This window comes from Physeter macrocephalus, chromosome 14 (assembly GCF_002837175.3).
Source record: "Physeter macrocephalus isolate SW-GA chromosome 14, ASM283717v5, whole genome shotgun sequence".
NCBI lineage: Eukaryota > Metazoa > Chordata > Mammalia > Artiodactyla > Physeteridae > Physeter > Physeter macrocephalus.
This window is the reverse complement of record NC_041227.1, coordinates 80,431,786-80,440,681: the sequence shown is the minus strand read 5'-3', so window position 1 is coordinate 80,440,681 and position 8,896 is coordinate 80,431,786.

The window sequence follows — 8,896 nt, the reverse complement described above, 5'->3', positions numbered from 1 at the left end:
GCGTCCGGAGCCAGTGCCCCCCAACGGGAGAGGCCACAACAGTGAGAGGCCCACGTACCACAAAAAAAAAAAAAAAAAAAAGAGCAAGAGAAGAAGAAAGGAACAGAGTAACTAGAAAGCAGCCAGAAAACAATTAACAAAAATGATATAAGTACATACCTATCAATAATTACTTTAAATGTAAATAGACCAATCAAAAAACAGAGTGGCTAATGGATAGAAAAATAAGACACATCTGTATGCTGCCTACAAGATACTCACTTCAGATGTAAATATACACACCGACTGAAAGTGAAGGGGCGGAAAATGATATTCTATGCAAATAGAAACCAAAAGAAATCTGGGATAGTTAGGCAAAATAAACTTTAAGACAAAGGTTGTATATGAGAGACAAAAAAAGATTATTACATGATGATAAAGGGGTCACTTCAACAAGAGAATTTATTTGTAAATATTTATGCACCCAGTATAGGAGCACCTAAATATATAAAGCAAATATTAACAAATCTAAAGGGAGAAATAGACAACAAGAATAATACAGAATGTTAACAATTCACTTCCACCCAGGGAGAGATCATCCAGACAGAAAATCAATAAAGAAACGTTGGCCTTAAATAACACGTTAGACCAGATGGACTTACACGTATACAGAAAATTCCATCCAAAAGCAATAGAATATACAGTCTCCTCAAGTATGCATGGACCATTTTCCTGGATAGATCATATGCTAAGCCACAAAACAAGTCTTAATAAAGTTAAGACAATAAATTGAAATCAGATCAAGTATCTTTTCCTACCACAATGATATAAAACTGAGATCGATTACAAGAAGAAAACTGTAAAAATCACAAATATGTGGAGATTAAACAACAAATGAGTCAAAGAAGAAATAAAAAGAAAAAATTTAAATACCTTGAGACAAATGAAAATGGAAATACAACATACCAAAACTTATGGGATATAGCAAAAGCAGTTCTAAGAAGGAAGGTCATAGTGATAAATGCTTACATCAAGAAACAAGAAAAATCTCAAATATACCACCTAAGTGTACACCTCAAAGAACTAGAAAAGAGTAACAAAGCCCAAAGTTAGTAGTAGTAAGGAAATAACAAAGATCAGAGCAGAAATAAATAAAGCAGAGACAAAAAAGACAATAGAAAAGATCAATGAAACTAAAAGCTGGATTTTAAAAAAGATATACAAAATTGGCCAACCATTAGCTAGACTCACCAAGAAAAAGAGAGGACTCAAATAAATAAAATCAAAAATTAAAGAGAGATGTTACAAGTGATATCACAGAAATTCAAAGGATCATAAAAGACTGCTATGAACAATTATACTCCAACAAGTTGGACAACATAAAAGAAATGGATAAATTCCTAGAAACATATACCCTACCAAGACTGAATCATGAAGAAATAGAAAATCTGAACAAACTTATTACTACTAGAGACTGGATCAGTAATCAAAAACCTCCCAACAAACAGAAATCCAGCACCAGATGACTTCATTGGTGAATTTTACCAAACATTCAAAAAGATTTAATATCTATCCTTCTCAAACTCTTTCAGAAAATTGAAGAGGAGGAAACACTTCCAAATTCATTTTATAAGACCAGCATTACTCTGATAACAAAACCAGACAAGAATGCCACAAGAAAACTACAGGCCAATATTTCTGATGAAATAGATGCAAAAATCCTCAACAAAATATTAGCAAGCTGAATTCAACAATGCATTAAAAGGATCATATACTACGATAAAGTGGGATTTATTCCAGGGATGCAAGGATGGTTCAACATTTGCAAATCAATCAGCATAATACACATTATCAAAATAAAAAACAAAATTCATATGATCATCTCAATAGATGCTGAAAACACATTTGACAAAATTCAATATCAATTTATGATCAAAACTCTCAACAAAGTGCATATAGAGGGAACAGACCCCCACATAATACAGGCCATATATGAGAAGCCCACAGCTAACATCATACTCAATGTTGAGAAGCTGAAAGGTTTCCTCTGAGATCAGGAAGAAGACAAAGATGCCCACTCCTGCTACTTTTATTCAACATAGCATTAGAAGTCCTAGACAGAGCAATCAGGCAAGAAAAAGAAATAAAAGGTATACAATTTGTAAGGAAGAAGTAAAACTGTCACTATTTGCAGATGACATATTATACATACAAAACCCTAAAGACTCCAAGAAAAACTCTTAGATCTAATACACAAATTAGGTAAAGTTGCAAGATACAGAAATCTGTTGTGTTTGTATACACTAATAATGGAAACCAATTCCATTTACAATTGCATCAAAAAGAATAGAATACCCAGGAATAAACTTAACCAAGGGGGTGAAAGACCTGTATACTGAAAGCTTTAAGACACTGATAAAATAAATTCAAGACAAATAAACAGAAAAATATTCCATGCTCATGGATTGGAAGAATTAATATTGTTAAAATGTCCATACTACCCAAAGTCATCTACAGGTTCAATGCAGTCCCTATCAAAATTTCAATGGTATTTTTCACAGAAATAGAACAAAAAATCCTAAATTTTTATGGAACCATAGTAGAACCCCCAATAGCCAAAGCAATCTTGAATAACAAGAGCAAAGCTGTAGGCATCAGATTTCCTGATTTCAAACTATATACAAAGCTATATTAATCAAAACATCATGGTACTGACATAAAAACAGATACCTAGATCAATAGAATAGAATAGAGAGCCAGGAAATAAACCCACACATATATGGACAATTTATGACAAAGGAGCCAAGAATATACAATGGGGAAAGGACAGTCTCCTCAATAAATGGCACTGGAAAAACTGGGTCACCTCATGCAAAAAAAAAGAAAAGAAAAAGAAACTGAACCACGATCTTACACCATACACAAAAGCCAACTCAAAATGGATTAAAGACTTGAATGTAAGACCTGAAGCCATGAAACTCCTAGAAGAAAATGTGTTAAGTTTCTTGACATAGGTCTTGATGAAGATTTTTTGTATTTGACACCAAAAGCAAAGGCAATAAAAGCAAAAATAAACAAGTAAGACTACATCAAACTAAAAAGCTTCTGCACAGCTAAGGAAATCATAAACAAAATGAAAAGGCAACCTACCAAATAGGAGAAAATAGTGCAAATCATATATCCGATAAGCAGGTAATATCCAAAATAAATAAAGGACTCATACAACTCAGTAGCAAAAAAAAAAAAAAACCCCAAAACAAAAAACAAACACCTGATTTCAAAATGGGCAGGGGATGTGAATAGATATTTTTTCCCAAATAAGACACAGATGTCCAACAGATACATGAAAAGGTGTTCACATTACTAATCATCAGGGAAATGCACAACAAAACCACGAGATATCACCTCACACCTGTCAGAATAGCTATTATCAAAAAGACAAGAGATAAGTTTTGGTGAGGACGTGGAGAAAATGGAACCCTTGTGCACTGTTGGTGGGAATGTAAATTGGTGCAGCCACCATGGAAGACAGTACGGAGATTCCTCAAAAAACTGAAAATAAGACTACCGTATGATCCAGCAATCCCACTTCTGGATACATATCCAAATAAAATGAAAACTCAGAAAGATATATCCACCATGTTCATTGCAGCATTATTTACAGTAGTCAAGACATGGAAGCAACCTAAGTGTCCTTTGATAGATGAATGGATAAAGCAAGGACTACATGTGTATGTGTGTGGGAATATATATAATGGAATATTATATACATAATGGAATATTATTCAGCCATTAAAAAGAAGGAAAGCTTGCCCTCTGCAGCAAAATGGATGGATCTTGAGGTCTTTATGCTAAGTGAAATGAGTCAGACAGAGGAAGACAAATACCTCATGATCTCTTATATGTGGAATCTAAAAAATAACACAGACAAACAACAAACAAAAATGAGCTCACAGATACAGAGAACAAATTGATGGGAGGCTGGGAAGGGATCAAGGAAACGGGTGAAGAGGGTAAAAAATACAAACTTCCAGTTATAAAATAAATAAGTCCTGGGGATGTAATGTACAGCATGGTAACTATAGCTAATAATACTGTATTATATATTTGAATTTGCTTAGAGAGTAATCTTGAAAGTTCTCATCACAAGAAAAAAAGAAGCTTGTAACTATGTGTGGTGTTGGACGCTAACTAGACTTGTGGTGATCACTTTGCTATATATATATTGAATCATGTTGTACACCTGAAACTAATGCCAATTATATTTTAATAAAAAAATTTTTTTTCTGCCCCACACTCTCTCCTCTTTTTCTGGGACTCAGATGACACAAATATTAGATTTTTTGTTATCGTTCCACAGATTCCTAAGAGTATTTCATCTATTTCCAGCTTATCTTCTCTCTGTTGTTCAGATTGGATAATTTCATGATAAGTGTTTAAGTTTACTGATTCTTTTTTCTGTTGTCTCCAATCTACTCTTCAGCTTGTCCAGTGAATTTTAGTTTTTGTTCTTGTATTTTTCAGTTCTATAATTTCCACTTGGTTCTTTTTTATATCTTCTATTTCTCGGCTGAGATTTTCTTTTTCACTTGCTTCAAGGGTACATATTCATAACTGTTTGCTGAAGCGTGCCTTATGATTGCTGCTTTGAAATCCATCAGGTGATTCCAACCTCTGAGTCACCGTGGCGTTGGTGTCTGTTGGTTGTCTTTTCTCATCAAGTTGTGATTGTTCTGGTTCTTGGGATGACAAATAATTTTTTTATTGTGTGTATCAATTTTGTTCTTTGAAAGTTTTTGTTTTTGTTTTCTAGCATACAGAAGCAGTGATATTCAGAACCCTTAATGACTAGAGTAGTACGGAACTGGCCAGTCAAAAAAATTACAGCCCACTCATAGACGCATAGAAGCTGACTGTAAATAAACAGGCTGCCCATAACAGTTGATATAGCCTAACTAGCTGCACTGAAAAAATATCTTTCTGAACTTTCTGAAAATACGAACTATGATTTTAATTTTAAATGGGTCCTTTTGCTGTTTGCTTTAGTTTTTGCCATTACATAATTCCTCCTACAGCTGCTGGGTCTTGGCTATTTATGTTTAAGAGTGACACCTCAACAAACCCATTGGGCTCTGTTGTGCCTAGGCAGGGTTTGCCAATTTGGGGGCCACAGAGGATGACCTGGCAGGACATTTTTGTTGGAAGACACCAACCGCCTGTGCATAAATCTTTTATCTTGGGCCAGTTTCTCCAAAACATTTCCCTCTAATCTCCCGAGTGCCCACATCTGGGAAACGGTGAGAGAAGGGCGCCAGGAGTCTGATTGCTTTTTATGGGAACTTTCGCTTAATCTGTTTTATGTTTTTAAATCTGTTTTTCATATAATGTCCTTACCTTCAGCTGTGCCTGGTGTCCCTAAACCCAAAGTCTTTGGGGTTCGTCCTCTCCCAGGACTAAACTTCCAAACATGAAGGACAGTCTCCCAGGAGCTTTGCTTCTTTTTTAAAAAAAATAAATAAATTTATTTATTTATATAATTTATTTGGCTGTGTTGGGTCTTCGTTGCTGCGCGCGGGCTTTCTCTAGTTGCGGCGAGCGGGGGCTGCTCTTCGTTGCGGTGCGCGGGCTTCTCATCGCGGTGGCTTCTCTTGTTGCGGAGCACGGGCTCTAGGCGTGCGGGCTTCAGTAGCTGCGGCACGCGGGCTCAGTAGCTGTGGCTCTCGGGCTCTAGGCGCGTGGGCTTCGGTAGTTGTGGCACATGGGCTTAGTTGCTCCGCGGCATGTGGGATCTTCCCGGACCAGGGCTCGAACCCGTGCCCCCGCATTGCCAGGCGGATTCTTAACCACTGTGCCACCAGGGAAGCCCTAGCTTTGCTTCTTAGACTAAAATAATCAGTGAATCTTTCTGGCCTTTAGCCCAAGACGTGCACCGTGTAATGAATCATCCTCTCCCCCAGGCATCTAGAATGGTAGTATATCCATCAACCACCCTTGAGAAACTTGAGGAAGAAGTCACTCAAGTCATTTTTTGTTGGACTTCCTTCTTTCCCAGAATTTTAGCTGAGAATGGCTGCCAAGGCGTTTGTTCTGTCTTGAGGCAAAGGAGTGAGGCTTTTCCACCCACGTCAGTCGGTCACTAGTCGCCAGCTGCCCCGGAGGGACGGGCCCCCTCCCAAGCACCCCCAAGCGAGGCGGAGCAGCCCACCCAGGGCGAGCCCGCAGGGCTGCACCGGCAGCAGCTGGGGTGCGGGTGCGCCAGGTGGGCAAGCACGAGCCCGCGGCATCCGGCAGAGACCGCCCCTTGCACCGTCCACACGCGTTTGCCTCTCGCGATCGAGCTGTTCTGTCTCATCGCGGCCTCTCCTGGATTCGAGGGGCTCTGCTGGCTGGCACGCTGACTCGTGGTGAACTTTAGCCCCCCTGGTGCAGCTGTTCCCAGGCCTGCAAGGGACCCTCGTCCTCTTCTTCGTCTACCACCTGCTCTGGATTCCCCGTGGCCTCATCCAGCACTTACGCGGGTCCAGATGGCTCAGCCGGTGGGTAATTCAGGGCCTCACCACCGAGTGCGCCGGGTCTCTGGTCACGATACGTTGTCAGGCCAACGTGGCTTAATCTTCTCATCTACATTAAAGCGGGACTTCGTGATGTGAGAGGCGAAGAGACACCCCAGAGGCCACCTGGCCATCAGACTCCTCCCTGTCTCCGTCACATAGCGGCAGCCTTACGTTCTCTTGCTGAGATCATGCTTGACCCCTCTTCCCAGCGTGCTGACCTCTCTCTTCACCCGCTCCCGCCCTACCGAAAGGCGCCCTTTGGAAGTGGGGCAGCGGCCAGAGCTCAAGTCTGGTGGGACTCCTGTCGTGTCCCCCAGTGGAAGCATCCTGCCCCCGGGAACCGGGGTCTATTGACCCACGGAGCCAGGAGTCGTGGGAGGGAAAGCACACGTCACCCACGTGGGTCCCGAGATGTGAGTGGGGGTCCTCCTACTTGCGCCAGCGTGTGTCCAAACCTGCTCCTGCTGGCTGGGAAACCAGCACCGCGCGGCGGCCGCGATCAGGAAACTAGATGAGGCTGCAGGTAGAAGCCCCTCTCTCCTTGCACCGAAGCCCCACTGCCCACTCCTCGCCGCCGCTGGCCCTCTGGCTTCTGTCCACAGACCGGATAATTACGGCGACCCCTGCACTTCCCACACCCAGTGACATCGCCCGTCTCCCCGTGTGCGCCGTGCTGTGTCCCTGCAGAGAGAGGCCTTGGTAGCTGCATGGCTCAGGTGTCCTGGAGACCAACCCTCCACCTGCAACCAGGGAGGGAGGCCCCCTTGTCATCTGCCCAGTGGGTGAGCCAAGTTCAGCACCTCGTCCTTCAAGCCTGCAGGGCCATGTCTGGGACTAACCGTTTTAGGTCCGTTTCTAGAAGCAGAGCCAGAAGTAGGAATTCTCGGCAAGTAATAAAGGATGTTCCCAGGAGAGACCTGAGGGCAGCAGGCGGGGCGGTGGAGGCAGTCAGGTGGGGATGTGGTTTCACCCAAAACGCAGCCCAGCCTGACCCGCGGGAGCCCGGAAGCATAAGTGGTATCGGAGGATCTGTCCCGCCTCGTGACACGGAGCAGGGAGTTTGGGCCCTGAATCTCTTAGGAATGGGCCACAAGCCACTGCAGGGGGTGGAGAGTGTAAGTCCCAGCGGCCCCAGGGCCCCCAGGGCCATCGTCCAGAGAAGGCCACAGGTGTGGGATTTAGCACCACCCCCTGCAGTGGCTGTGACACAGCAGACAGGTAGACAGGAGGGACCAGGGGGATCTGGGCAGGGCACCTACAGCATCGGCCCTACCCACCCCCTCCGAAAGCTGCACCAATTCACAGGACCATGTGTGTAGGTTTATTTTGACTCACGTTCTGAATGCTTACTTAGCAAAATACATCAACCTTTTTCTTTCTTTATAGCTTCCATTATTTTTACAAGAATATTCATAGCAGCCCAAAGTGGAAACACCCCAAACATCCATCAATAGATGAAGGGACAAACTGTGATGTCACCAGAGAACCAAACGCCGTTCGCACAAAGAGGAGCAGGGTAACGGAATCGGTCACAGGACAGCGTGAACGAACCTGGAACCACGCGCTGCACAAAAGGCGGATGCTGTTTCTACGATGCCATCAATCCTAGCCCACTCCCAATATAATACAATCCCATACTTTCTTTTAGTTTTTAATATATCTTTTTCTCTTTAATACTTTGGAGTTTATTTCGGTCTGGCATATGAAGCAGGATCTCAGAAAATGTCTCCCAAGTGGTTGACCGGTTCAACGACATTATTAAAGAATCCCTCCTGGAGCCACCGACGAGAAACGCCGCCCATAGCGACCACTAAATGCTCGCCTGCCCTTGCATCTGTTCCTGGAGCCTAAGCTCCCCGTAGATGGGTCTGCCTATTCCTCTCCAGACTCATGCTGTTTTAGTTAGCGGGGGGCGCACGGTCATATCCGATAGGGCAGGCCCCCTCATTATTCTTTCATGTCTTCATGTTTTTCTTGGCTGTTCTCACATATACACTCCTCCAGATGAATGTTAGAATCGCTATATCATATTCCAGAAGTCATGCTGGGCTTTTGTACGGGATTGCTTTAAATTTATAGACTAACTTGGAGGAAAATTACATCTTTACAATATTAGGTCTTGTGATGCGGCAATATCATAACGTTCTCCTTTTATGCAGAGTCTTTTTTATATGCCCCGGTGTCAGAGACACGTGTGTGTGTGTGTGTGTGTGTGTGTGTGTGCGCGCGCGCGCGTGTGCGTGTGTGAGGGAGAGGGGGGGGGAGAAATAGAGGGAGAGGGAGAGGGAGAGAGGGAGTGTAATCATAAATGTGTTAAAAGCTGTTTGGGAGATGAAGAGAGTCAGGGGTCCACTTTTCTTGTG